The 22,895-nt window shown below is 39.7% G+C and overlaps 1 long non-coding RNA gene across 3 annotated transcripts; it reads right to left on the reverse strand.

Annotated features, from left to right (window-relative positions):
- Positions 1–1,389: 1,389 nt before the first annotated feature.
- LOC121109402 lies at positions 1,390–22,891 on the reverse strand. Of its 3 annotated transcripts, XR_006931342.1 has the most exons (4): positions 19,951–22,891; positions 19,771–19,860; positions 8,041–8,128; positions 1,390–5,714 (listed from the first exon to the last, which is right to left on the reverse strand). It is a non-coding gene; the product is annotated as an uncharacterized LOC121109402 (long non-coding RNA). The 3 variants fall into 3 exon arrangements; XR_006931345.1 differs by lacking the exon at positions 1,390–5,714 and having other exon boundaries at positions 7,895–8,128; XR_005847869.2 differs by lacking the exons at positions 1,390–5,714; positions 8,041–8,128 and adding an exon at positions 19,265–19,682.
- Between the last annotated feature and the right edge of the window lie 4 nt (positions 22,892–22,895).

The raw sequence follows: 22,895 nt of genomic DNA on the forward strand, positions 1-22,895 counted from the left end.
CCAGCTGTGCCCTTGCCCACTCTCCAGGCTGTGCTCTGTACAGACGATGCTAACGGTAAAGCAAGTAGAGTCAGCCTCTACCAGCAGTCCTTTCATTATGAATGTTAGCCAAGACCAGATCTATGATAATTAAAATCTTATGGAATTCAGTGTCAACTTTTGGTCAAGTTTCCTTGTGAACTGCAACTGTTGGTGTATCAAAGTGAAGCGAGTATTATGGACTGTGCAGCACCATACGTGATGAGGAAAAAAGGGAATCGCTGCCAAGCAGAGAACTGGAGACTGAATTCTGAATTGTATGAGAGCAGGTGGTCCATGCTTCAAGCAAGAAGTCAAACGTGTTGCATGACAGGACTTCTCCCACTTCATTCCCTAATTAAACTCATGACTCACATAAAGATGAGTTGTGGAAGTGATGGCAGCAGTGTATGATACTTAATACTTCTGTATTCTACATAAGATTCTACACTGTTTCTCTCAGGATGTTTGTTTCTTTGTTTACTTTTTGTTCCTTTTTTTTTTCTTCTTTGTTTTCTTGGTACACAATTTTGTATGCATCGCTTTTCTTTGAACAGTTTTGAACCGCATAATGAGATGCCAAAGTGCAACTAGATCACAGAATTATAGCCTCAACTTTCCTGCTTTTATTCACTATTGAATTTCAGAATGCACACTTTCTACTGCCCTGGGAATAATGAAACTCAACAGAACTATTTTAAAAAGATGAGAAAATCTATACAGTGTTCTGGTTTGTTCTTAAGGAAAGCTGCATCTGTGAATCACTACATTTCTATTGTGTCCCCAGACCACCATTACTCTACTGTGTATTATTCTCTGACCTCTTGGCTATACCATAAGGATCAGTATTTGTTTTCTGAAGGCAGGTATGACTTTTTTTATTGAAAGGGACAGTGTGTCATTCATGTCTGCATTATCTATTTCTCCAACAGCTGAGAGGGCCTGATACCAGGATGCAGATAGCAGCTTGTAGTAGTAGAAGCCTTTGAGTAAGCCACCGAGTATTTCAAGGCAGACACCAGGCTGCTTTCCCAGGCAGAATCCCCAGAGTTTTGTAAATAAGAAAGTTTGGATCAAACTCTTTACTTTTGTTCCCCATCTCAAAAGCAGTGTCACTCTGAGAAGGAAGGGGAAAATACTGTGCAGGTCACATCCTGTTTGCATTTTGTCCTGGCTAATATAACAGTTCAGTTGTCTACAAGCAGCTAATTGCACATCTAATATGGTGACATACTCAACTCAGTGTCAAGTTTCATGCAGTCAATTTTCCTTCATTATCATATTTTCAAATTATCATATTTTCAAATTATCATATTTCCTTCATTATGGAGCAGCTGTTTGGAGGCCCCTCCACTTCTCAGAACAGCCAGGAAGCACAGGGCACAGGGGTGCTGAAGGCTCATTTCGATGGTGGTGAGCAAGCATTTATTTCATAGCTAACTTCTGCCATAATGCAGTTAAAATAAGCCATACATTACTATTTTAGTTTCCTGAGCCCCAAAACTTACTGCTTTAAATACAGACTATTTGTCTTTTTCGTTACACCATCAAAATTTATGTAATGCTTTTTGAAACTGATTGACGCTGACTCACATGGAGACCTTAGGTGTGCAGGTATGCTCTCATAGCCCTTCCAACAAAGAAAGAAATCATCACCCCAGAGTGAAGTGTAATTCTGCTCAGTGCACTACCAGACTTGTTCAGGTGAAAAGTTGCAAATAAGAAAATCAGCAAATCGTTATGTCTTTTTCCGATTCTGTGCCACTCTTGAAGCTTCCCAGAGCTTCCATTGCTTTGCTCAGGTAATTTTGTCTCTGGAAGAAAAGGATGCAAGGCGGCAGACAGTGGAGACACTGCAAGGACTTTTATGAGGTGGGGTGGCATACCCGAAATGCCACAGTAGCTTTGATGAAAGGCAGAGCATAGTAAACACAAATATAATTGAGTTCCAGTCTTACCACAGTGCATTTTTTATTCATACAGTACACTAAGTTGCTTGGTTTTTTTAATCACTTCTCACCATTTAAGCAGGTTTTGCAGGTAGAGACATTACATTTCTTTCACAGCCACCTGATGTAGTTGGAAAAAACTGGACAAACTTACTCCAAGTTCCTTCATTAGCCATGACAGGCTGCAAATCCCTGCTATTGCTTGTTCAAATTGCTTTCCTTAACAGTGAGGGGAGGAGAGAAGAAAGTGGAGAAAGAGAAAGAAGGGTCATGAAAAGATAGCACACAGAAATACACGTCTATTTCCGTTGTGCAACCTCCTCATTTCTTTGCTATCTATCCATGACAAACAGTCTTTTCCATTTTTTCTATGTATATATGCTAATTTCAGAAGCCTTGGCAAAATATTCTCATTTGATTAGAGCTGCAGTTAGAGGAGTTATAGAAAAGTGTACAAGAGGAGTTTCAAAAAGTACATACGGAATGTGTGTGATCTCCTGGTACTCACTACTAGTTCACCTCTAACCTCAGATTTTCAGGAACATGTAGAAAACGTTGCATTTTGTTAAACACAATAGATTTCTGGATGCTCACCGCTTCTCAGACTTCGGAGAAATACACTGCATCATTGCTGTCAGTCATTTTAGGGCGATAAGGTAGGTCTTAATTCATGCTCTTCCATTCAGTTTAGTTTAAATCCCTAGATTAACTCCTGCTGACTTCAGTGGGATCATGATCCAGCCATTGCAATGCACATACACTCACTGCTCCCAGCACAGAGATGTATGTGGTTCTCCAGCCATAGTTACAATACAAGGCAGTATTTTGGAGAAATGGGGGACAGTCTTGTCTCTCCCAGGCATATTTTCCAGCAGAATCATTATGATAATGAATAATAACTTAACGATGACTGGCAGATTCCTCAAATTTGGGCTTAAATTTAAGTAGAGAGATCTAAGTAGAGGAGAAAATGTAGACTATTTTGAAACTGACTTCACTGAGGTTACTTCTTATTTATTTCGATCACACTGTGGGAGCCCAGAGGCATGATTTGCCTCCAATTATGGCATACACAAGTAAATGTAAACTTCCAGTTGTCTAAACAGCCTGTATTCCCCTGAAGGAAGTAGCAGCAGCCAGAGGGTGATTCAGCCCTGGGGCCTGACTGCTATCAAGAAAAAGATACCTCTGTGTTTCTTTGAGATGCTGTCACGGAGTTATCTAGATCAATCTGTGCCTGTGACAGGGGGCAGCAGGCCTGTAGGCCCCTAGCCCCAAAAATGGGAAGGGAAAAGGTGGGGAGATGGGAGCTGGGCCCAAAAACAGAACAGTGGCAACGATCTAAGGAGGAAATCTTAATATTAATAAATATGATATCAGAATGCAAGATAACACAGTATAATGCAATCTAATTGAAATGGAGGCTAATAAATCAAATAAAATAAGAGAGAGAGTGTCTGAAACCGAAAGGCCTACTTGGAACTGAAGGTGCATGGCTGGGGAGCACACCCACACGCTGCCAGGCAGTGAGCGAGAGAGAGAGCCAGAGAGCCAGATCCTGTGACTTCTCCCGTGGCTTATCTTCCTCTCTGAACATGAAGTACCCTGGGATACATAGCGCTTCTTCTCTTCTGAGAACCAGGTATCCAGAAAGTTATTAGTCCACGGAACTGGAGTATCAACTCTTCGATTACCCCTGCTGTACATGATGTTATGATGTGGAATACCGATAACAAAATTATAAAACTATGAGAGATGCCCATTGCAAGGGGCTGAGACATGTCAAAGCCCAGCAAGCCTAAGGCCTGACCCACACAAGACTTATGATGCCAAGAGCAGCTGCTGGTGGACAGTCAGGCACATTCATGCCTTGCTAGGGATGCTAAATGCCCATGAGAGGACACCAGTGGCTTCTTCATGGACTGGCTGACTACCAGCTGCTGGCTGCTGACTGGGAGCTGTGGCACCTCCTACGCTGAGGGGTATGAATCTCAAACTGAACATTGCTTTGATAGATTTTATGGAATGTTTTCCATGTCTCCCTTTGCTTGATTGCAACTCCATTCAAAGGGAGATTATCAGTTTTAATTAATTTGTTAATTATTTTATGTTCACAGGGATTTCTGAGGTAGATCAGGCATCACTATTACCGAGACCTTTTTATGATGGAAAATTACTATAAAAATATTCCTACTGTAGGTCTTTCTTACATTGACTTTTAATGTTTAATCCAGAACGATCTTCAGATTACAAAATGAGCTAAAAATATGTTGTCGTAGGAGATGGCATAGTCAGAACTAAGCTGGTAACAGGAAATACAGATACAGAGTGTGTTCCGTCATGTGGCAAATCGCAGCACATCAGCTGCATTTCCAAAACTCCTAATTATAGACATACATTAATAGCTTCATCTGCATTTTCTTCTCCCCTGCCATCCTGCTCACAGGACTGAGAAAGGAGGGGAAGTCTGCTCAGAGTGCTTGCTTGTGTCATCTGCAAACACAGCTACAACAAGGTGGTCTAAGTGTGAGTGCTGTCTTGTAGAACAAAGTAGCTGATGCAGTACAACAGGGCTTTGCTCTGTTCATCTCTGCAGCTCATAGGCCATAGAAATCTAACTCCCCAAAAGGCTGCTGTGTAGAAACAGTGGTCTTGAATTGGTTGCCCAACTTCAGTGGTAGATCTGTAGATTTGTTCGTGACCAGAAGAGCACCTGGAGATTTTCAAAAAAGATGAGTGCTTGGGTGAGCAATGCCCTTTTATAACACGGTAATTGAGGTAAGAACTTCCTACTTTTTGACAGCTGCTGGCACACAAGATCAAATCCTCATTTATGTTATAAATTGTCTTGGTTGAGCAACACTTTAAAATGAAAGGAATGTTCATAAAATACATTTATTTCTATCCTTGCTAGCTTTTAAGGCATTAGAAAAGATATTTGTTACACATAAATCCCTGTTACATTAAAATAGCACACACTGTTTTATAAAAAAGTGACTAGCTCAGGTTTAATAGAATGTAAAGCACCCAAATTCTTCAAAAGTAAATAAAACTGAAAACTCCAACACCATCATAGCACTTGCAATTTGCAGAAGCTGAATAGAAACATAAATAACGTACACTGTAATGCTCAAAATAACCGTGTTGCAGCTATCAACATCATTAGCGCTTTCCATTTCACAAAACAACTACTGTTTTTCTTGAAGATATTTGAGGCACTTTCTTCTTTACTGTATCAACAGTGGCTAGACATGGATTAGTTAAAATGTAAATAAACTTTCCTCACAGGCTTATTAACTTCTGTAGGAGAACATTGATGAGATCAGTGCATCTCAGCACTGAAGTACTACACATGGTAGACTTGTGCTGTGATGGAAAGATAATCTGCAGTAGAACATGAGAACATTTCAGAATTAATGAGCAGCTCCATTTTGACTGTATCCAAATTTTCTACGCATTAGATGTTTGCATGCAAGATTTCGGTTCCTCCAGAGAAAGGGACTAATGCCAAGGTATATACCTTTGCTGCTTGAGTATTCAAGAGTGATGAGATTCACTTTTTGACCTCAGCTCAAGTTCATTTCACCCCTGGCTGCCAGATCTTTTTTATCAGATCAGGCATTAGAAGAGTCCAAAAGGTCATGGAGAAGCTACTCTCTTCGGCGAAGGCATGTTGTCATCGACATGGAGCATGCAGAGATAAAGGTGTTTCTATTTTGACCTTATTCAAGCTCTTTCTTCAAAAGCCTTCTGTTGAGAGAATTTCCAAGTAGCGAGCTCAGGGAGTATTCTGATGGCATATAGCACTTAGCACTCTGCACATCTTTGAGTAAGCTGCTGTAACAATTCTAGCATAAGCAAAATATTGAGTTTAAATTAGAATCAAATGATGGTTGCATCAGTCATCTAATTTAACTCCTCAGCATTCCTTGTCAAAGCTTGAAAATTATAACTTGTTTTCTCTTGTATTTAAAAGCTTGTAGAAAGCAAGTACCCTCACTACTACTAACCACCTTATCTAAACAAAGGAATGGAAAAGTCTGAGATCTGTTCACAGACCTCACCATCAAAAACTTTGTTATCTTTTTCATATTATTTATACTCTGATTAGAAAACTGTTAGTTCTACGCATGTGTAAAGTATCAGTAGTTGAGATGAAGAACCTGTCTGCTATATTTGAATTAAGAAAAAAAATCCATATAGTTCAAAAAGTTTTAGATAAAGTTCTAAAAGTTCTTTTCAACACCATTTTCTCTTCAAAATCTTAATGTATTAACTTCTTTTAGCATTAGTCTTTAGACATGTGAGAGAAATGAGGCTTAATCAGTTTCTATGGCATATTATCCAGCATTCATATGCAAATGTTGTCATTTGGATCACTTCACCAAATGAGATATTGTTCCTTAATCAAGCTACTGAAAACAGGAACCCTACTTAGAAAAAGGAAATTGTCCCCCCAAGTAAGACAGAGGGAGACATTTTCAAATTCCTTTCTGTCTCTTTTTTTTCTTTTTTTTTAATTTCAACAAAGAATTTTTATGGGCTATCATAATGAGTTATTTTTATAAGATAACATATGACCTTTGGAATTTGCTCCTAAGGTTTCTTTTAACCTGATCATTCTTTTCTTTGGCCAATATTTCTTAACATTCAAATCGAGTTCTCCCAGTACTGCTCCCCATGTGACATATGCCAAGGAGGTTAACAGAAACAACCTTATTTTGTGGCTAAATTTTATCATGATTAAATAGCTGGTCGAGTTGGTAAAGAAAGCAACTGGTGGATCAACAAATAAAGTGCTGTTCAGTAAAGCAAAACAATCAGAATTCTTTTTTAGTTTCCATAAAACTGAATTTATTTTCTAGACTTAACAAAACGGAAAACCAAAAATAAGAATGGAAGTCCATGAGCTCTCTTAGGGATTCATCTCATCTTACCTTGGCTATCTCACAACATGGGTTTGTTGTGCAGTCCCTCTCTAGCAAGTAGCAAGAAATATGCCTTTAGGGAATGCAATACATGCAGTCCATTTTATACATTTACATTCAAATGAATGAGTGATATACCAGAAATGCTTATTTTCATCAAACAGGTAAATTTGCAGGCTGCATGGCTAGCTCAGCTGTAAATATTTTGAGCTAGTGAGATGACTCCTCATGGTTTGTGAGTATAGCAACATATGCATGCACATGCACACAGACGCACCCAAAAATTTAGGTGTGTGGGGATCATGACGGCTTGAGCATGTTTAATTTGCCCATCTTACATATATGCATGGTGATATAACCTTTAATTAAAGCACCCCTTCTTTTTTTTCCTAAAAGATGCATCCTTCTCCCAGTGCACAATTAATGGGCATTTGTTCAGTGACTGAGAGAGGGAACAGGGATGATATGGAATAGTCCAAATATTTTAAACTTGGCCCTATCCAAAATTCTGGTAATTAAAACAAAAGCAGTGTGGTACACAGAAAATGAATTTTAAAAAGGTGTTGACAGGTCACAAAATAAATGTGTAAACAGTAAGGCCTCATTAAGGGCATGTACTCATAAAGGCCACATTCAGGTCAGTTTTTGGCCTTTATATTTTGATTAACAATCTGGAAGAAATCAGAGAATCCTTACAGATTAAAGTTAACCGGAACATACAAAGAGGGTGCACTGAAACAAATGAGTTTATAAGCAGCTGCAAGTAAATGATATGTGAATCGATAGGGATAATTGTAATTTAAAAAAAAAAAAAGCAGGAATTATGCACATAAGGAGATTTTATCTTGGGAAAAGTATTGGGCCATCATGTCAGTCAGCTGGAGACCAATTCCTTGTGTAGGATGTAAAGGAAAAAACAGCAAAATAAAAAATTCGGTCCTGAGACAAATGAGCAAAATAACATTGAAAAGGGTTAGAAAGGTTATGGAACTCGGTAAGTTTTCAAATGAGATGCTGAGTGCAGACCTAGCCCACAGCTCAAGGAAGAATAAATTGGATCGCTTGGTTCAGAGATGAACCAGGAGAAAGATTAAAAAGGACAGGAAAGCATGTCTTAGTGGAACACTGAAGTTCTGTCTTTTTACCTCCATAAAAAGGCTAAAGTGTGCCTTGATCATAGTTTCTAATTGCCTTCAGGGGGAATAGAAATTCAATAATTCTGGGCTCTTCAGCCTGAAAAGCACAAAACATAACAAGATGAAGCATTTACAGGTTGCAAGTAGAGACATTCAGAAATAGAAAACATATGCATTAGTATTATGAAAATTAACCACTTCAATAATTTCACAAAAATAATGATTGCCTGTCCAAATTGCCAATATTTGAACTGAGATTTTCCATCTTTTTAAAAGAGGTGCTCTAGTTAAAAAGTAATTCAAGGAAGAATCAGCATGTGCTGCACTGGGGGTCATGGTAAACTCTCATCTCCGGACTTAAGACCTATGACTTTGTCATTTCATTTCATTGCAGAGTGGGGGACTCACGTCTTATTTACTGTACATTGTTTAAATCCTGATACGATTATAAAAAAAATCCTTTCTTTTTTTCATGGAATTTCTTTTACCATGTTGTCAATATGCTGCACTGACATTAGTCTGTACTACAGGCCAGTCAGAGATCATAGAATCATAGAATCATGGAGTGGCCTGGGTTGAAAAGGACCACAATGATCATCGAGTTTCAACCCCCCTGCTACATGCAGGGTCGCCAACCATTAGACCAGGCTGTCCAGAGTCACATCCAGCCTGGCCTTGAATGCCTCCAGGGATGGAGTTACTGGCAATTTAGGGAAGGAGAATGAAAATGAGATAAAGTTTGGAAGTTTCTGTTGACTGGATGCAGTTTGAAAGGCTTGTACCTGGTCTTTCAGAATACTTTGCATTTGTGATCACTTTACACATGCAAAGAGTAGCTCCTCCTGCCATCACAGCCCTGCAGATGTGGCTGCTGGACTGATTGGCAGCACTGTGACATGGCTGGGGGCACCATGCAGCTCTGTCACCATAGCCTTACCCACCAGATATGTTCTCTTAACTTAGCTGTTTTGTTCGTAGCATAATATTTCAACAGAGTCGTGGTGCCTGGGAGGAAGAGACTTTCCCTCAAGTGCAGGGAGTATACTCTGCTCTGCCTAATTTTATGGGTCCCTATCGACAAAAGGCTTTATCTTTGCTTTCTATCCATTTAGCTATAAATCTCAGGATTTCTAGGTTTTGACTCTTGGGGACCCATATAACTTAGTTTGATGAATGATTTTGTGTTTTATGATGATATCTTCTGGTAAGATGTCATTTCCTAGTAATTAATGGGTAGCAGACAACACAACACAAATTACATATTGGATAAAACAAATGCATAAATCAAGATGAGTCAAAGCCTATACAAGCTGCCAGTTAAGAATTAGAAAGTGCCTTTGCAAAATCCTATATAAGGTGTAAAACAGAATCATAAACAAATACTACAGCAGTCTTGGTCCCAAAGACCTACTTGTCTGCACTATACCCCTGAGACTGCTTCCCTTCCTTCTGTGCACAGTGTGGTACCACATACATTTTGCAGGCAGCCGCTTCACTTTTCCTAGCCATAGTAACTTCATATTTCCACCATATAAATATCCTCTGATACCCCCTGAATACTGGAATATTATAATGCACGCTCTTCCAAAAAAAAATTAACTTCCAAGAGAAGGCAGAGAAGTTGAATAATGGAAACATTACCAGACAGTATCGATTTACAGGCATTTAAAGTCTTTTAAAAGTGAAAAAAAAGATTCAATAAAGAAGCAGGGTACATGTGACTAAGGATGCATTTATGCTTTTTCTATGCAATTAAAAAAAAAAAAAAAAAAAGGATAAACATGTTAAAATCCAAGAGATCTGTTGCCAGTACTGCAGCCCAGGTCAACAGTGACCCAGAGAAGCATAGCCATGGTGCAGAGATGTGTAGGGATGTAGGGATGTGCTGTAGTGCAAACATTCTGTCATTCTGTGTGCAGTTCTTCAGGTTACTTTCCTGGCAGTAGCGCATGTCTGTGCCGTAAATATAAGGTTAGATACTCTATGCCAGAAACATTTCTGTGACTTTTTCTATCTAATTAATATGCCATTTGACTCAAGTATTCAATATTTCTAGAAACTTGTATTTCAGTTGCCAGTTGATGACCATTCGAATACATCTCTCAGCTTATTATCAAGAGATTTTTACTTTCTACATAGAGGCTAAATGAACAACTAAATGAAAGAATGAAAAAAAAGAGTAAGTTTTTTGAAGTTACATGGCAGTAGCCAGACCAAATGACCTGCTGGTCTGAAATCAGACAGCCAGGCTCCTGCAGCAAAGGTAGCCAATTTCCATTCTGCTTCTGTGTCTCTACAGAACTGTTTTTCTTCCACAAAATGGTGAAGGTTCATGTAGCATTCCAAATGCACGTTGACTCTGCTGGTCATATTAGCACTTTCCAGGTGGGTGTCTCTAAACAAGCATCTGAAAATGGTGTGAATATAAAGGTGAGGAGATGCCCAGAGAGGAATCATGGTAGACTCCTAGTGCCCGATTTTTTATCATTAATGATTGAACCGCACGGACTATTCCCATGAATGCATAATTTATTTATTCCGTGGCATAATGATGGCTTTGTTTTGTTTTCTATCTCTTCCCTAAAAATCTGATGTGAGGCTTTTCTGACCTTTTCAAATCATTACATTGATTTTTATTTTTATTTTTATTTTTTTGAGTACTAGCCATGGTAACTCCAGATCTCTTTTCCTTGAGTCATAACAAATTATTCAGATAATCAAAAAAATTCTATCTTTTTCAAACCAAAAACATTAACTGCACTCATTAACACTGAAATTCAGCTGCCATATTGCTGCGCAGTTATTCAGATGAAGTCTTCTCTATCTTAAACGAGGCATATTGCAACACATACAGCAAACAAACCAACACTGTGAAACTTCGTCTTACGGACAAGTAAAACACAGCAGAGCCGAAGCTATGACACTGCAGTCCCAGTCCACATTACAGCCACTCAAAGGACTGAACTGAAATGCAGTGAAACCCAAAGAAAAAATCTCTCTCTTATGAACCTGTGGATTTCGCTTTCACAGAACAGTCCAGAAGAGCATCTGATATCCAAGAACCTTGCTGAGTTGTATTCAGTATCACCAAAGGTTTCACATTGAATATGTGCTATATTTATTCAATTACTTTATATAAAAATAAAATTAAAAATAAAGCCTCCTCTATTCATTTTATAGTTAGAACAAGTATAGATAGTGTTCATCCTATACCATATTTACTAATAATTCCCAGTAGAGTTTTTGGGAAGCTGTGTCTTATTCAAGGCTAAGATAAATAGCCTTAATCATAATGGAAATGGTCAGAACATTATTTTATCGGTTGCACAAGTTTTTGTGAAGAATTTCTGTCTTGAAAACAAGTTCTTCTCATCTTAACTTTAAAATAAGGGAACAAGCATTTAAAACAATCACAGCAGTGACTGAAGGACACTGTCAGCTGAACCTATACTTTCACTTTTCAGTAGTATTCAGGCTGAAACTTCTGATTATGGGCTACACTATAAATCAATATGCACCAAATGACTTCCAGCTATCATACAAAATAAAGAGAAACAAAGCAAAACATACCAGATGCTATCTTCTAGGGTATTCTAAGTAAAAATCCATTCTTGCAGCAATGCTTAATTGCTATTTAATCCCTGGCCTTGGGGCCCTACAGGTGGATCAGACTAGCAGTCATGGTGTAGGGGAACTGTTGGGTCATGGCTTGAACTGGTGATTGAGCACCTGCTGAAGGGACGTGGCTGGACCAGGGAGCACAGGCACATTGTTTGCACCTGTGCTCTCCAGGTGACCAGAAGAGGTAGGCCCAGGGTGGAGCCACCTTCTGTTCATATATAGGCCAGTCACAGAAAGGTGAGTATCTTTTCAGCCTGGGTTGCATCCTTGGAAGGAGCTCTGTATATCCAGAGAGCCCCTTACCAGCTGAATGAATTTTATTCTTTTTTTTCCTCTATGTGGCTATTGGCCTACCTGTGAGTATTTTGCCTGGTACCACTAGGAGCATATCAAAAGCACCTTTGCTTCTTTGTGAGCAGAGTACCTGGGCATAAAGACAGGGACTACGTTACGTGTTTTTCACTCTTCTGAACTCTGTATCTGAATGTCATTCACTCTCCTGGGGACCTGGTGTAGTGAAAATTTCTCCTTAAATTGCTAGGTATATCATTACCTCTGGGTGATACAAAAATTGTAGTATTCAAACAAACAAAAAACCAGTGCCTTCATTGTGAAAGGATACCAAAGCAAAGTTCAGCCTTCTGCTGGAGCATGCCCCACCTGATGGACAGGAAAAGCCTCACTTCAATTGCATCCACTTAATTGGTTCTTCTGTTTCACTGGCTTTTATAATGCCCCTTCAAAAGCTATCTTTCATATCTGCCATGTTAAAGGAGAAACATTCTGTTCTGATCTAAATAGCTTAACTTCCCCCCATAACTTAATCATTAGGGAACTGTGAGATTACACAAATAGATGCCAGTTGGAATACAAACATTGGAATTGCTTTGATTTGTCCCCTTTGGGCAGAGTGTATCTGAAAGGATGATAAGCAGAGATAGTGTATCTTGAAATTCCATCCTAACAAACAATAAATCATCTTGCCAAAAGCACACTTTGAAAGTACTGTTCATGCTATTTCTCAGCTCAGTGCACTGACAAATGCCTTGAGGCCAAGACTCTTTAGAAGTGACAGTAAATGACAGGTCAAGTAAATGGACAGTGAGAGTAACACATGAACTTCTGAAAACTGTGGTAAATGAATTTTATTACAGATTGATATTCAAAGTTTCAGAAAAGTAGATGTTCTGAAGCTAAATACTAGCACTAATAGTCTTCCTCTTACTATCTATTCAAGGACTCTGAAAGAGTTCATCATGTAATTAAAACCTTTCAGTGGGAGAAAAGCATTGAAGAGGAAAACACTAGATGTTCAAAAATAAAGTGGCAGCTATGTATATCGCTCCGAAAGTAATGCCTCCTGTTTATTTCCAAGGAAACAACAACAGCTATGCAGAGCACAATGACACTATTTCACAGAGCAAATTCTGAGCTACGAAACACCATTTTTCAACATAGCCACCACTCATTAATTATGCATTTTCACCAGTGATGAACAACAACCTGTGCACTGCACTTGTCCAAATCTGCACCAGAGTAGGTGCCCCACTGTTGCCACTGATGAAATGTACCACCCACTGCCTCACTCTGCTCACATCCACTGTTTTTTCTCCAGAAACGTTCAACATGCACTGATGAATGTCAGTGCATGCAAGTTTTTCCACGTGGAGGAATTCAATAATGCACCTTTGCTTTGAGCACACTTCCACGTCAGACAACATTTGTGTCAGACTGCCCCTCTGCTGCCATGTGTTGCGTGGCAACAACATGTAACAGGATATTGGTGGGATGGTTCAGCCTCTTCTGCCATACCACCACCATCTGCCTCTGATGTTGTGGGCCGATGTAACAAAATAGGAGGCATTACCTTTTATAACAGCCCTCATATAAAATCACAGTTTGTGACAGCCTTCACAACCAGCTGCTTTTTCAGCTCTATTAACTCCCTTCTGGGATTTGTTCAGAAAGCCTAAGGCTTCCACTGTTTTCATATCCAGCAGAAAAAAATACAAAAAAAATAGGAAGATAAAATAGAAACAAAAGATTTGATTTAAGCTGCATGCATAAAGGACACAGCTGCAATTCCTTAGGTAATTCTGGAATAAATAACTGAGAGCAATGCTCACAATCACATGATGCATCAGTGCTTCCAAAATCAATCTTTCCTCTCTTGAAGGCGGCTGCTTCTTGGATTAGGAGAGAAAGCGTTTGCTTTGGTTTATCAAACATTCTCTTCTGTTTTATTATGTAAAAAAAAAAAAAAAACCTTCTATAGCTTCTCTTCAAAATGATTTTCTTATTGAGCCCAGAATGAAGTCAGCTCATTCTCAACGGTAATTGACTTTATTTGCACAGTTATTTTGCAATGATGAAATCAAACTTTTCATTTAAAACATATCAAAATGTTCACAGTATTTTACCTTTTTAAAACTTTTCAAGTATTGGTAGGCAGGCATTGACTCAGCTTCATGAACAGTTTTAAGTCACGTATACAGTTCTTGACTAATAAAATATTTGAGCAAAAGATCATCCTCGTGTAACATCTTGACTGTTCAAAAGGCATGAAAGAGGGCTTGAAAAGACAATGTGAAACAGTAATTCATGCCACAGTAAGCAGCAGAAAATGAGAGTGGGGATGAAAGTTGATAAGCAGCCACTGTATGGAACCATTCGAAGACATGATAAACAGGAAAGCGCAGTTTTTGCAGCCCTACAAAAAGGGCTTTAGGCTGGAAAGGAATGTGGTTCTTATTTTCTTCCCAGAGTGAAATAATCATTCTGAGAAAGATGTCAGGGACTGAAGAGAAATTCACAAGTGAGAAGAACAGCAGCCTAGGGTTTAAAGAGGAGCACGAGCCTTTGTACCTTGAAAAGGGAGAGGCTGTGAACCAGTGCTGGCAGAAAAGGGAACAGCAGGAGATCTGTGATCACAGGCATCATATTTAGCGAACCTGTTGACAAACTGTATTAGGTGAAGTTTTATCCTTTTGAGTTACAGTATCTAGATCAATCCTTTGCTATCGTTTTGTGTGTTTCGGCTCCTTACTAACGCTTGCTCATTCATCTATGAAAGTCTTACTTGTCTTTAACTTCTATATTCTGATCTTATGGTTTGGTCATCTTCTGTTATATTTCTAACTGATTGTTGTATTATTATTTTCTTTGGGATTGTCCTCCGTGGAAAGATTCCTTTCTACTTGTCATGGAATTCACTTATCAATAAAAATATCATCATTAATATAACATTTTAAAAATAAGAATACAACTGCTTTCACCCAAAAAGGAATTTATTTCTACTGAAAAGGTCTTATTTCAGTATTTGCACTAGCTGAGTAAGCTGAAGGCTTGAACTTCCAGAGTCAGGCCAGAGAAGAAGGCAACCTTTCTCTTGCAGCATGATAATGCCAGGCACCATACCAGTTTGAAGACTGTGGAGCACACTGCTAATCTTGGTTGGACTGTCCCACCATGCCCACCATGTAAACCGGGTTTGGAGCCTTCTGACTTCTGTTTCATCAGGCTGATGGAAGATGGACTGCATGGCCAACATTCTCCTGACAACGTTTTCATAGCAGCTGTGAAGCAGTAGGTTGCCTGCATGGTGCAGATTTTAAAGAGCGTGGCATGCAGGCTCTTGCTCGTTGCTGGTGAAAATGCATAGTTATGGTGATGACTGTTAAAAAATAGTGTTTCATAGCTGAGAAATTGCTCTATCCAATAGTGCTATTGTGCTCTTTGTATTTCCAGTCATTTCAATGGAAACAAATAGGAGGCCTTACTTTTGGAGTGATGTAAGTACCTCACCCCTCAAACCATAGCAGTATGGTAGCACTCACTGTTGTCACTGCAGAAAAAGAGACCAGATACTACAGTGACTAAGGGATGCTATCTAAAGTTTAAGATGTGTTTCAATCTTTAATCACGACATTCAGAGCTCTCTCAGAGCTCTCCTCCAAATGTGTTCTCTATTTAATGCATTATGCCATAATGAATACTGAATCTTGGGCATTCAATTATTTGTATGTTTCACCTTAAAATAATGAGAACACAGGTAAGACTAACAGATAATACTGGTAAGAAAGCAACCCTAGAGTTCTCTAGCCTTGTCTCCAGGTTACAGCAGGACTATTGCCAAGACAAGATCAGTCAGGGTTTTGCCCAACTGAGACTTCTCTTCAGTCTTCTTTTAGCCAAACTAAGCAATCCCAGGTCCCTTACCTCTCCTCGTTCTTTGTGAGTTCATACTGACTATTAGTAATCCTCAGCTGGACTTTATGTCACTGCATAAAACTTCTGAGCATCCTTCCTGAACTCAGGGTCTCAAACCCAGGTACAGCATTACATCTGTGGCTTCATCAATGTCAAGAAAATGTGTAACTTCCCTAGATCTGCTGGTCATAATGCCCCTCAAGCTGCTCAGTTCTCAATTCACCTTATTTATAAGTAGAATATTTCGTTGAGTGAAAGCCTATTTGGCATCTACTGTAATACCAAGGTTCTTCTAGCAGGGTTGCTGACCCCCACCTTGTTCTGAAACATGGGTGCTCTTACACCCCAAGTGTAGAACTTTGCACTTATCTTTGATAAAGTTCACAAGGTTTCTATTGTTCCAATTCTGAATCTTCTCAAGATCTCTCCAGATTGGAAGCTTGGTGTGCCACCCACCTTCCTCCCCTGATTAGCAGCAGCTGCAAATTCACTATCTCATCATCCAGGCCTTTAATGAAGATATTGAACAGTATATGCCTTGGTATGGATCCCCAGATTATTTTTACTCATTACCAAACACAAGTTGGGCACAGAATCATTGATATTACTGTTTGAGCCATTGAATTTTGAACTAAATCCACTTGTCCAGCTCATATTTCTTCCACTTAGAGACAAGAATGTTGAGGCAGATTAAAAGGCTTGCAACAGTCAAGATTTAGTAAATCCGTTGCTTTTCTCATCGTCCTTATAGCCAGCCATTTCACCTAAGATGGCAAACAAGTTGGCAGATGTGATCCGGTAAGACAAATCTTCTGGCTATTAATCACCATCTTGCCCCTCACATCTTCAGAAATGAAATTCAAGAGATTCTATTTCATCATTTATCTATAGTTTAAGCTGAAAACTGAAGATTCAAGCAGGTCCCAGTGCTTTTCTTCTTAAAGATGGATGTAATGTCAACTTCTTCAAGTTGTCAGGGCCCAGGCCCACCTACTTGACAGGATGATGAATGATGATCTCTCAATCGTATCAATCAGCTTTTGCAGCATATTGGGTGAGTCCTAATCAGTCTCATGGATGTGAATACACTCAGCTTCTCTGAATAGTCTCTAAATTACTGCTTTCCAGTCCTCCAGCACAATAGGACAGTTTGTTTCTAAGTCTTCAGTATGTTTTACTTAAAAATTAGCTTACCATAATGAGACATCTTTCCATATTAGGGCAATTTCCCAAGTGATTCTTTCAAGGAATGTAGAATCATAGAATCATTAGAGTTGGAAAGACCACTAAGATCATTTAGTTCAACCATCAACCCACCACCACCATACCACTAAATCATATCCTGCAGTGCAACATCTATATGTTTCTTGAAAACCTTCAGTGATGGTGGTTCCACCACCTCCCTGGTCAGCTTGTTCCAATACTTCACTACCCTTTCTGAGAATATTTTTTTTATCCAATTATTATCAATTATCAAATATTTTATCCAACCTAAACCTCCCCTGGCACATCTTAGGCCTCTCATCCTAGCAGTTACCTAGGAGCAGAGGCCAGCTCCCACCTTGCTACAACTTCCTTTCAGATAGCCATGGAGAGTGATAAGGTTTTCCCTGGGCCTCCTCTTCTCTAGACCAAACAATCCCAGTTCTGTTAGCCATTGCTCACAAGACTTGTGCTCTAGGTGCTTCAACAGCTTCATCGCCTTTCTTTGGACATGCTCCAGGGGCTCAATGTCTTTGTTGTAATGAGGGACCCAAAGCTGAACGCAGTACTCAAAGTTTGGTGTCACCGGAGATGAGTACGGGTGGACAATCACCCCCCTAGTCTTTCTGGATACACTATTTCTGATGCAAGATGGGATGCCATTGGCATTCTTAGCCACCTGGGCACACTGCTGGCTCACATTCAGCTGGCTGACAACTAACACCCCCAGATCCTTTTTCTCCATGCAGCTTTCCAACCACTCTGCTTCAAGTCTGTCATGATGTGTGGGGTTTTTGATTCGAGTGCAGGACTCAGCACTTGGTCTTGTTAAAACACATACAGTTGGCCTCAGCCCATGACTCTTGCCTGTCCAGACCCCTTTGTAGGACCTTTCTTCCCTTTAAGCAGATGGACACTTCCTCCCAACTTGATGCCATTTGCATACTCACTGAGGGTGCACTGAGTCCCCTTGTCCAGATTGTCAATAAAGATACTAAACAGGGCCAGTCCCAGTACCATCCCCTGAGGAACACTATTAGTGACTTGTCACCAGCTGGATTTAATTCCATTCACTACTGCTTTCTGGGCCTAGTCATCCAGCTGGTTTTTTTTATCCTTCAAAAAAGAGGTCTACTCTCCTGAAGTCCAGAATCCTGACTCCATTGCTTAATATTTGAGCTCTCCTTCAGCTTGTAAGCAATTTATTGCTTCAAACATTTATAAAAAGCCATTTAAAAAAAGAAGAAAAAAAAAAAAAAGCTGAAGCTAAATTCTTCAGTACTGGAGTCACTGGACAAAGAAGGATTAGATCCCCCAAATCCACAAACTTAGACCAAAGTACAGGCAAGACATGAATGCAGTTTCATAAAATCATCCATTTCACAGATTTTTTCTTCACTTAGAGCTAAATGAAGTTTCCAAACCTAAATTGAATGAAGCTTACTACAGATCTGTGACATCCATCCTCTAATCCTTTGGGCTAGAATAGCCTTCACACATACCTCTTGTCTCCTGAATAAACTGCAGCTCAGCTGAAGGGTTCAGACAGCACACACACTGCCACCCCTTGCCAAGCGCTCTGTCTTCCTGCCCTTAGTACCCATGCAACTAACATGTAAGTGAGGCACATACATGAATATCACAGGATATATTCAAATCAAATGCCAAAAGCATAACAGTTCATGTGCCAGAGGGAAGCACTCTCTTCATGAGAGGTTACAATGCTTGCCCTCCAAAAATCATTTTCAAAGAAACTGCAGTTTCAAGTGATTTTAAATGGCACCATAACTACCTCAGTTAACGCTGAAGACTTTATATTATCCCTTCATTCTTATATAGATCATGTGAAGGAAAAACTCAGCATGACACCACAGTCTGATATGCCCATATGGTTTTTATTTTAAAATGTGGTCAAAATTCCTGTGAATATATAATCGTCTACACTTCTTCTTACATGAATAAATTATTTCACCAGAAATTTGTTAGATGGATGTGATAAACAAATACCTTTCTTGATGCTATGAAAACAAGATTGGGGGGTTTATAATCCCTTCTATCCACAAAGCAGTAATTTATACTATTGAAAAAATGTGGTGATTTATGCAAATGGAAAATGTATTAGAGATAGTTTTATAAATATTTTCAAAATATTTATATGTCTTAGATTTGTACTTAAAATAGCAAGAGACTGCACAAACCATGTTTTTTGGAAGAGTTTACTTAGCTTATTGTGACAGCAAATCGGGTATAAAGCCCATTGCAAACATCAAATAAATCTTAAAGGAGCAGAGAGCTGACTTTACTGCCTGTTTTTGTTATGCATTAACAAAATGGTGGCAGTGCAAGAGTTGCAGCACAAGGGAGACCATATTTGAAAGCAGGTTTTCATTGCCAGACCCATCAGTGTTGTTGAAAAGGTCTACCATGACACAGTCTTGGAAGCAGCAGCCATCAGCTCTTTCTTTGTGTTACTAGTAGAGACACAATGTTTCAGACAGATTTGCACTTTGGCAGTCTATACAGACCACAGCCTGGAGATACTCCAACAAAGTGCATGCAATGCAGGAGGACAAATCATATTATATCTAAAAACATCTCCAGATATTTATGTTTTGTACCTGAGAGAAATGTAGATTGACAGTTAGGTTTGGCTTTTTATTAGAATTAAAAACAAAAACAACAACAAAAAAACCTCTTTTGACATACCTGCAGCACATTGGTTTCTCAAGAGGGAGCTGCTCTCATTTTAACCAAGAGACTTTGAGGCCACAGATGGACTCCTTCCTATTGATCTTGCTGTAATAAAGAAAAATAGTAAAAAAAAAAAAAAAAAAAAAAAAAAAAGTCACTGCCATTAATTCCTCACCACCCTCAGCAATTACTCACCATCACCTCTCTGCCAGAGGGAATCACACCATCGAGGGAACAGTACAGCCAGGTAAAAAAGGCCCCAGTCTGCTTCTGCCTGAAGGATGATATTAGGGTGTTCTCACATGGAGCACAGGCAGCAGTGTTTCCATTAATGAGCAACAGGGCCTCTCACTTCTCCCTCCACAAGAGTCCTATCCAGAGGAGAATCTGTGAAAAGCCTCAGAACAGGTGCTGTGATCTGCAGCTAGAATGAAGGCCTCTTTCCATCTATGTTTCTTTAATTGCCTCCTGCAGACTTCTCCCTTTCTTTCAGCCTAGTACGAAGCAGCTTAGCAGATTTGGGCCTTTGCAGAAAAGAACTTGCAATAGCAGCTACCTCCTACATTTTGCAGATGGCACTAGAACATCCTACAGGCTTCTTAATTGATGAAAACAGGACTAATAGAGCGGTAATTATACCCAAAAAGCTTTGTAGAAAGTTACTGACAACAGATGTCTTCATTCCATATTACTCATTTCATACCACTTGGGTAGATAGTGATAGGACAATGGAGAATAGTGTCAAGCTCAAACAGGGAAGGTTTAGTTTGGATGTCAGGGGGAAGTTTTTCACAGAGAGATGGTGAGGTGCTGGAATAGGCTGCCAAGAGAGGTTGTGGATGCTCTGTCCCTGGACATGTTGAAGACCAGGTTGGAGGGGACCATGGGCAGCCTGGTCTGGTACCAGATCTGGAGGTTGGTGGCCCTGCCTGTGACAGCAGGGCTTGAATGTGGTTATCCTCGGGGTCCCTTCCAACCCAAGCCATTCTGATTTCATGTTCTGATGAGGTCAGTTAGACCCTTTCTTTCATTCCCAGCGTGCCCAGAACCTTGCTCAGCTCTGCCTACATTACATATTGACCAATACAGTTTTGTACAACTTCCCATTGATATCAAGGCTGGAGGGTGTAAAGGAGACTACAGAATAATTTATCGTAGGAGTCACAAGCAGTAAAAAGCAAATAGCAGAAATAATCTTTTATCACAGTTCATGCAGAAAAAAATTATTTTTCACAAAAATAAAAAGCTTGCTTCTACAGCTGGTTACTCAAAATTACCTGACGTGAACCAGAATGTTTTGACTTCCAGCCACATTCATAATAATAATTTTAAAACTCCAGGCTAACTTTCACTTGTTGAAATTAATTATTGAACAGAAAGGACATTTGTTGAATGCGCTTTACACTTCCTCTGAGAACACAGTTTACTCTTTTTGTATTGGCTTAGGATTTTTCCATTTCTCATTAGCTGTAGTTGGGCCTTATGACATGTAGAAGAGGTGGCTCTACTTCTTAGCATCATCTAGTAGATTCAAATATTTGGTTTGTGCAAAGGTCTAGGATGTTAGTGGTGCTCTCCTCCTCTCTTCTCAGCTTTTGGTGGGCTTTAGGTCTTCAACAACATATCTAGTTTGTTATAGAGTACTAGGAAGTTACTAGGCCTTTGTAGGCTGCCACAGACACTGTGTAGGAAGTATAGGCATTCCCTGACTTTGGCATTTGCTGCATGGTTTCCCATGACTTTAAGGAATCCCCACTGTTAAGGTGGCTTCTTTCAGTTTTACCTTCCTGTTAGTCTTACCACTGTATAGTCCCTAGACAAAGCTCCTACTCTAAGGTCCATACTTATTAGACATTCTGTTAATTCTATCCCTCTCTTCACGTGTTCTTAATATTAAATATGTTTTTAAGTCACACTTGTTTCTTAGATTAGTCCTTCTTGACTTTTTTTTAAAGCCTCCCTCTTTTATAGGAAGTTAACTGCATCTGTGTGGGAAGAAGAGAGAATTTTCTAACTACTTTTTACAGCTTATATTACTGTATTGCTTTAAATTAAACAGTAAACTCTTTGCACATCAATTTCCTATACTTTTTTTGCAGTTCAGCATGTGAACCCAGTTACTGATACAGGCTAGAAAACAGGCTACAGTTAGAGCTGAAAATGGTTTAGTATCAATCTCTATAGATATCTTGTCTCTGTTCTTCTCAAAGTTTGGGACTATACCGCTTCACTGTGCATCCACACAGCAATAAGCTAGAAAGCCAAGAATAAAACCCAGTCATAATTCCGAAAGCTTTTATCTGGTACACTTTGGCCATTAAACTATAAATCACTATAGCCAAGATAAATTGACTGTGATGCCCAAAAGGAACTTCACTTCTGCAACAGAGTTCTGTTAGCACTGATAAGTGTATTAGGAAGGTTTGGATTGGCTGGGATAAAAACCACAGGTACATTCAGGATTAGGAACTGAGATGGGAAAAAACAGTAAGTCAAGCTAATGGAGAGTACCAGAAAGGTTACCCAGAATAAAGGAATCGCTGCTATCACTGTTGGCCACCAGGATATGTTTCCAGTCCTGGAAGCATGTGTAGGTCACTAAGTTAGATCTGAGATTCGACATCTCCCAAGGCCTGCTAAGGCAACCAGGTCCTGTTTGGTTTGGAGCAAGCAGAGGCCCCTTCTGTAAATTTTCAGTCAGTGTAAGAGCAAACTTCAGTGCTTGAAAGGGTAAAATGCTTTTTTGTTTGTTTGTTTGTTTTTAAAAAGGATCAAGCAAAAAGAGCCAGAACAAGCTGTGGGGTTTCGTGTTGTGTTACAATCTGTACTGTTGCAAACCCTCATTGTGCTCAGGGTGGGTGAAGGTCACTGGGCTTCGACTATCATTAAGGTCGTGGCATTAGAAAACAGGCTGCTAGTTGCTTCCCAGGAATAGTAACATCTAGCTTTAGTAAAGATTGATGACTCAATTTCCTATGTAAAACGATTCAACTGAGTCAGCCTACACCTTTCTGTGAGATAAAAACCTCAGGGCTGCCCTTTGTCGCGCCAAGCGCTGACACAAACCCCGGCACGCGGGGACGCACGCAGCGCCGGGCCGCGGCTGCTGCCCCTCCCGCCGCCGCCTCACGGCGCTCTCC

This window comes from Gallus gallus, chromosome 1, assembly GCF_016699485.2.
Source record: "Gallus gallus isolate bGalGal1 chromosome 1, bGalGal1.mat.broiler.GRCg7b, whole genome shotgun sequence".
NCBI lineage: Eukaryota > Metazoa > Chordata > Aves > Galliformes > Phasianidae > Gallus > Gallus gallus.